Source organism: Notothenia rossii, assembly GCF_949606895.1.
Source record: "Notothenia rossii genome assembly, chromosome: 4".
Taxonomy (NCBI): Eukaryota; Metazoa; Chordata; class Actinopteri; order Perciformes; family Nototheniidae; genus Notothenia; species Notothenia rossii.
This window is the reverse complement of record NC_136902.1, coordinates 95,643,128-95,649,127: the sequence shown is the minus strand read 5'-3', so window position 1 is coordinate 95,649,127 and position 6,000 is coordinate 95,643,128. Positions and strand designations below refer to the sequence as shown.

Here is a 6,000-nt window from a genome sequence, read left to right as displayed (position 1 = left end):
GAACCTGTTTGAACTCGTTATCAGAATAAAAGACACCTGTCCACAACCTCAAACAGTCACACTCCAAACTCCACTATGGCCAAGACCAGAGAGCTGTCAAAGGACACCAGAAACTAAATGGTAGACCTGCACCAGGCTGGGAAGACTGAATCTGCAATAGGTAAGCAGCTTGGTGTGAAGAAATCAACTGTGGGAGCAATTATTAGAAAATGGAAGACATACAAGACCACTGATAATCTCCCTCCATCTGGGGCTCCACGCAAGATCTCACCCCGTGGGGTCAACATGAGAAACAAGAACGGTGAGCAGAGATCCCAGAGCCACACGGGGGGACCTAGTCAATGACCTGCAGAGAGCTGGGTCCAAAGTAACAAAGGCTACCATCAGTAACACACTACGCCGCCAGGGACTCAAATCCTGCAGTGCCAGACGTGTCCCCCTGCTTAAGCCAGGACATGTCCAGGCCCGTCTGAAGTTTGCTAGAGAGCATTTAGATGATCCAGAAGAGGATTGGGAGAATGTCATATGGTCAGATGAAACCAAAATAGAACCTTTTGGTAAAAACTCAACTAGACGTGTTTGGAGGAGAAAGAATGCTGAGTTGCATCCAAAGAACACCTACTGTGAAACATGGGGGGGGGGACATCATGCTTTGGGGCTGTGTTTCTGCAAAGGGACCAGGACCACTGATCCGTGTAAAGGAAAGAATGAATGAGGCCATGTATCGTGAGATTTTGAGTGACAACCTCCTTCCATCAGCAAGGGCATTGAAGATGAAACGTGGCTGGGTCTTTCAGCATGACAATGATCCCAAACACACCGCCCGGGCAACGAAGGAGTGGCTTCGTAAGAAGCATTTCAAGGTCCTGGAGGGGCCTAGCCAGTCTCCAGATCTCAACCCCATAGAAAATCTTTGGAGGGAGTTGAAAGTCCGTGTTGCCTAGCAACAGCCCCAACACATCACTGCTCTAGAGGAGATCTGCATGGAGGAATGGGCCTAAATACCAGCAACAGTGAAAACCTTGAGAAGACTTACAGAAAACATTTGACCTCTGTCATTGCCAACAAAGGGTATATAACAAAGTATTGAGATGAACTTTTGTTATTGACCAAATACTTATTTTCCATCATTTACAAATAAAGTCTTTAAAAATTAGACAATGTGATTTTCTGGATTTTTTCTTCTCATTCTGTCTCTCATAGTTGAGGTATACCTAGGATGAATATTAAAGGCCTCTCTCATCTTTTTAAGTGGGAGAACTTGCTCAATTGGTGGCTGACTAAATACTTTTTTTCCCCACTGTACATGTTAGTTCTGTCTCTGCTTGGAGCTGCTGATTCATTTCACGTCACTCATCAGCAGATTCTCTTCAGCTTCAGAAGGTAAGAACAGCTTTCATCATGTGTGTGTCAGAGCGTTAAACTGAGAACAGTAGAGGTGCTGCTGTACTCATGTGTTGTGTTCACTGCATCGCTGGAACAAAACTCAGAGGAAAGAACAACTGTTTAGTTTGACTAAATTACTTTAGAGTTAGTATAGTTCAGATGGCTTTAGAGTTAGTATAGTTCAGATGACTTTAGAGTTAGTATAGTTCAGATGACTTTAGAGTTAGTATAGTTCAGATGACTTTAGAGTTAGTGTAGTTCAGATGACTTTAGAGTTAGACTAGTTCAGATGACTTTAGAGTTAGTATAGTTCAGATGACTTTAGAGTTAGTATAGTTCAGATGACTTTAGAGTTAGACTAGTTCAGATGACTTTAGAGTTAGACTAGTTCAGATGACTTTAGAGTTAGTATAGTTCAGATGACTTTAGAGTTAGTATAGTTCAGATGACTTTAGAGTTAGACTAGTTCAGATGACTTTAGAGTTAGACTAGTTCAGATGACTTTAGAGTTAGTATAGTTCAGATGACTTTAGAGTTAGTATAGTTCAGATGACTTTAGAGTTAGACTAGTTCAGATGACTTTAGAGTTAGTATAGTTCAGATGACTTTAGAGTTAGTATAGTTCAGATGACTTTAGAGTTAGACTAGTTCAGATGACTTTAGAGTTAGTATAGTTCAGATGACTTTAGAGTTAGACTAGTTCAGATGACTTTAGAGTTAGTATAGTTCAGATGACTTTAGAGTTAGTATAGTTCAGATGACTTTAGAGTTAGACTAGTTCAGATGACTTTAGAGTTAGTATAGTTCAGATGACTTTAGAGTTAGACTAGTTCAGATGACTTTAGAGTTAGTATAGTTCAGATGACTTTAGAGTTAGTATAGTTCAGATGACTTTAGAGTTAGACTAGTTCAGATGACTTTAGAGTTAGACTAGTTCAGATGACTTTAGAGTTAGTATAGTTCAGATGACTTTAGAGTTAGTATAGTTCAGATGGCTTTAGAGTTAGACTAGTTCAGATGACTTTAGAGTTAATATAGTTCAGATGACTTTAGAGTTAGACTAGTTCAGATGACTTTAGAGTTAGTATAGTTCAGATGACTTTAGAGTTAGTATAGTTCAGATGACTTTAGAGTTAGTATAGTTCAGATGACTTTAGAGTTAGTATAGTTCAGATGACTTTAGAGTTAGTATAGTTCAGATGACTTTAGAGTTAGTATAGTTCAGATGGCTTTAGAGTTAGTATAGTTCAGATGACTTTAGAGTTAGTATAGTTCAGATGACTTTAGAGTTAGACTAGTTCAGATGACTTTGGGGTTAGTATAGTTCAGATGACTTTAGAGTTAGTATAGTTCAGATGACTTTAGAGTTAGTATAGTTCAGATGACTTTAGAGTTAGTATAGTTCAGATGACTTTAGAGTTAGTATAGTTCAGATGACTTTAGAGTTAGTATAGTTCAGATGACTTTAGAGTTAGTATAGTTCAGATGACTTTAGAGTTAGACTAGTTCAGATGACTTTAGAGTTAGTATAGTTCAGATGACTTTAGAGTTAGTATAGTTCAGATGACTTTAGAGTTAGTATAGTTCAGATGACTTTAGAGTTAGACTAGTTCAGATGACTTTAGAGTTAGTATAGTTCAGATGACTTTAGAGTTAGTATAGTTCAGATGGCTTTAGAGTTAGTATAGTTCAGATGACTTTAGAGTTAGACTAGTTCAGATGACTTTAGAGTTAGTATAGTTCAGATGACTTTAGAGTTAGTATAGTTCAGATGACTTTAGAGTTAGACTAGTTCAGATGACTTTAGAGTTAGACTAGTTCAGATGACTTTAGAGTTAGTATAGTTCAGATGACTTTAGAGTTAGACTAGTTCAGATGACTTTAGAGTTAGTATAGTTCAGATGACTTTAGAGTTAGACTAGTTCAGATGACTTTAGAGTTAGTATAGTTCAGATGACTTTAGAGTTAGTATAGTTCAGATGACTTTAGAGTTAGTATAGTTCAGATGACTTTAGAGTTAGTATAGTTCAGATGACTTTAGAGTTAGACTAGTTCAGATGACTTTAGAGTTAGTATAGTTCAGATGACTTTAGAGTTAGACTAGTTCAGATGACTTTAGAGTTAGTATAGTTCAGATGACTTTAGAGTTAGACTAGTTCAGATGACTTTAGAGTTAGTATAGTTCAGATGACTTTAGAGTTAGTATAGTTCAGATGACTTTAGAGTTAGTATAGTTCAGATGGCTTTAGAGTTAGACTAGTTCAGATGGCTTTAGAGTTAGTATAGTTCAGATGACTTTAGAGTTAAACTAGTTCAGATGACTTTAGAGTTAGTATAGTTCAGATGACTTTAGAGTTAGTATAGTTCAGATGACTTTAGAGTTAGACTAGTTCAGATGACTTTAGAGTTAGTATAGTTCAGATGACTTTAGAGTTAGTATAGTTCAGATGACTTTAGAGTTAGTATAGTTCAGATGACTTTAGAGTTAGTATAGTTCAGATGACTTTAGAGTTAGTATAGTTCAGATTACTTTAGAGTTAGTATAGTTCAGATGGCTTTAGAGTTAGACTAGTTCAGATGACTTTAGAGTTAGACTAGTTCAGATGACTTTAGAGTTAGTATAGTTCAGATGACTTTAGAGTTAGTATAGTTCAGATGACTTTAGAGTTAGTATAGTTCAGATGACTTTAGAGTTAAACTAGTTCAGATGACTTTAGAGTTAGACTAGTTCAGATGACTTTAGAGTTAGTATAGTTCAGATGACTTTAGAGTTAGACTAGTTCAGATGACTTTAGAGTTAGTATAGTTCAGATGACTTTAGAGTTAGACTAGTTCAGATGGCTTTAGAGTTAGTATAGTTCAGATGACTTTAGAGTTAGTATAGTTCAGATGACTTTAGAGTTAGACTAGTTCAGATGACTTTAGAGTTAGACTAGTTCAGATGACTTTAGAGTTAGTATAGTTCAGATGACTTTAGAGTTAGTATAGTTCAGATGACTTTAGAGTTAGTATAGTTCAGATGACTTTAGAGTTAGACTAGTTCAGATGACTTTAGAGTTAGACTAGTTCAGATGACTTTAGAGTTAGTATAGTTCAGATGACTTTAGAGTTAGTATAGTTCAGATGACTTTAGAGTTAGTATAGTTCAGATGACTTTAGAGTTAGTATAGTTCAGATGACTTTAGAGTTAGTATAGTTCAGATTACTTTAGAGTTAGTATAGTTCAGATGGCTTTAGAGTTAGACTAGTTCAGATGACTTTAGAGTTAGACTAGTTCAGATGACTTTAGAGTTAGTATAGTTCAGATGACTTTAGGGTTAGTATAGTTCAGATGACTTTAGAGTTAGTATAGTTCAGATGACTTTAGAGTTAGTATAGTTCAGATGACTTTAGAGTTAGTATAGTTCAGATGACTTTAGAGTTAGACTAGTTCAGAGGACTTTAGAGTTAGACTAGTTCAGATGAATTTAGAGTTAGTATAGTTCAGATGACTTTAGAGTTAGACTAGTTCAGAGGACTTTAGAGTTAGACTAGTTCAGATGACTTTAGAGTTAGTATAGTTCAGATGACTTTAGAGTTAGGATAGTTCAGATGACTTTAGAGTTAGTATAGTTCAGATGACTTTAGAGTTAGACTAGTTCAGATGACTTTAGAGTTAGTATAATTCAGATGACTTTAGGGTTAGTATAGTTCAGATGACTTTAGAGTTAGGATAGTTCAGATGACTTTAGAGTTAGTATAGTTCAGATGACTTTAGAGTTAGTATAGTTCAGATGACTTTAGTGTTAGTATAGTTCAGATGACTTTAGAGTTAGACTAGTTCAGATGACTTTAGAGTTAGTATAGTTCAGATGACTTTAGAGTTAGTATAGTTCAGATGACTTTAGAGTTAGTATAGTTCAGATGACTTTAGAGTTAAACTAGTTCAGATGACTTTAGAGTTAGACTAGTTCAGATGACTTTAGAGTTAGTATAGTTCAGATGACTTTAGAGTTAGTATAGTTCAGATGACTTTAGAGTTAGTATAGTTCAGATGACTTTAGAGTTAGTATAGTTCAGATGACTTTAGAGTTATTATAGTTCAGATGACTTTAGAGTTAGGATAGTTCAGATGACTTTAGAGTTAGTATAGTTCAGATGGCTTTAGAGTTAGTATAGTTCAGATGACTTTAGAGTTAGTATAGTTCAGATGACTTTAGAGTTAGTATAGTTCAGATGACTTTAGAGTTAGACTAGATCAGATAACTTTAGGGTTAGACTAGTTCAGATGACTTTAGAGTTAGTATAGTTCAGATGACTTTAGAGTTAGTATAGTTCAGATGACTTTAGAGTTAGACTAGATCAGATAACTTTAGAGTTAGTATAGTTCAGATGACTTTAGAGTTAGTATAGTTCAGATGACTTTAGAGTTAGAATAGTTCAGATGGCTTTAGAGTTAGACTAGTTCAGATGACTTTAGAGTTAGTATAGTTCAGATGACTTTAGAGTTAGACTAGTTCAGATGACTTTAGAGTTAGACTAGTTCAGATGACTTTAGAGTTAGACTAGTTCAGATGACTTTAGAGTTAGACTAGTTCAGATGACTTTAGGGTTAGTATAGTTCAGATGACTTTA

The 6,000-nt window shown here is 35.5% G+C and overlaps 1 protein-coding gene across 2 annotated transcripts in view; it reads left to right on the top strand.

The window, feature by feature from the left end:
- Positions 1–1,305: 1,305 nt before the first annotated feature.
- LOC307037543 (NLR family CARD domain-containing protein 3-like) overlaps positions 1,306–6,000 on the top strand; it is a 50,749-nt gene continuing 46,054 nt past the window's right edge. For both annotated transcript variants that reach the window (XM_079678526.1, XM_079678524.1), the window contains exon 1: positions 1,306–1,383. The gene's annotated coding sequence lies outside the window, so the exon portion shown is untranslated. The remainder of the gene's footprint in view (positions 1,384–6,000) is intronic.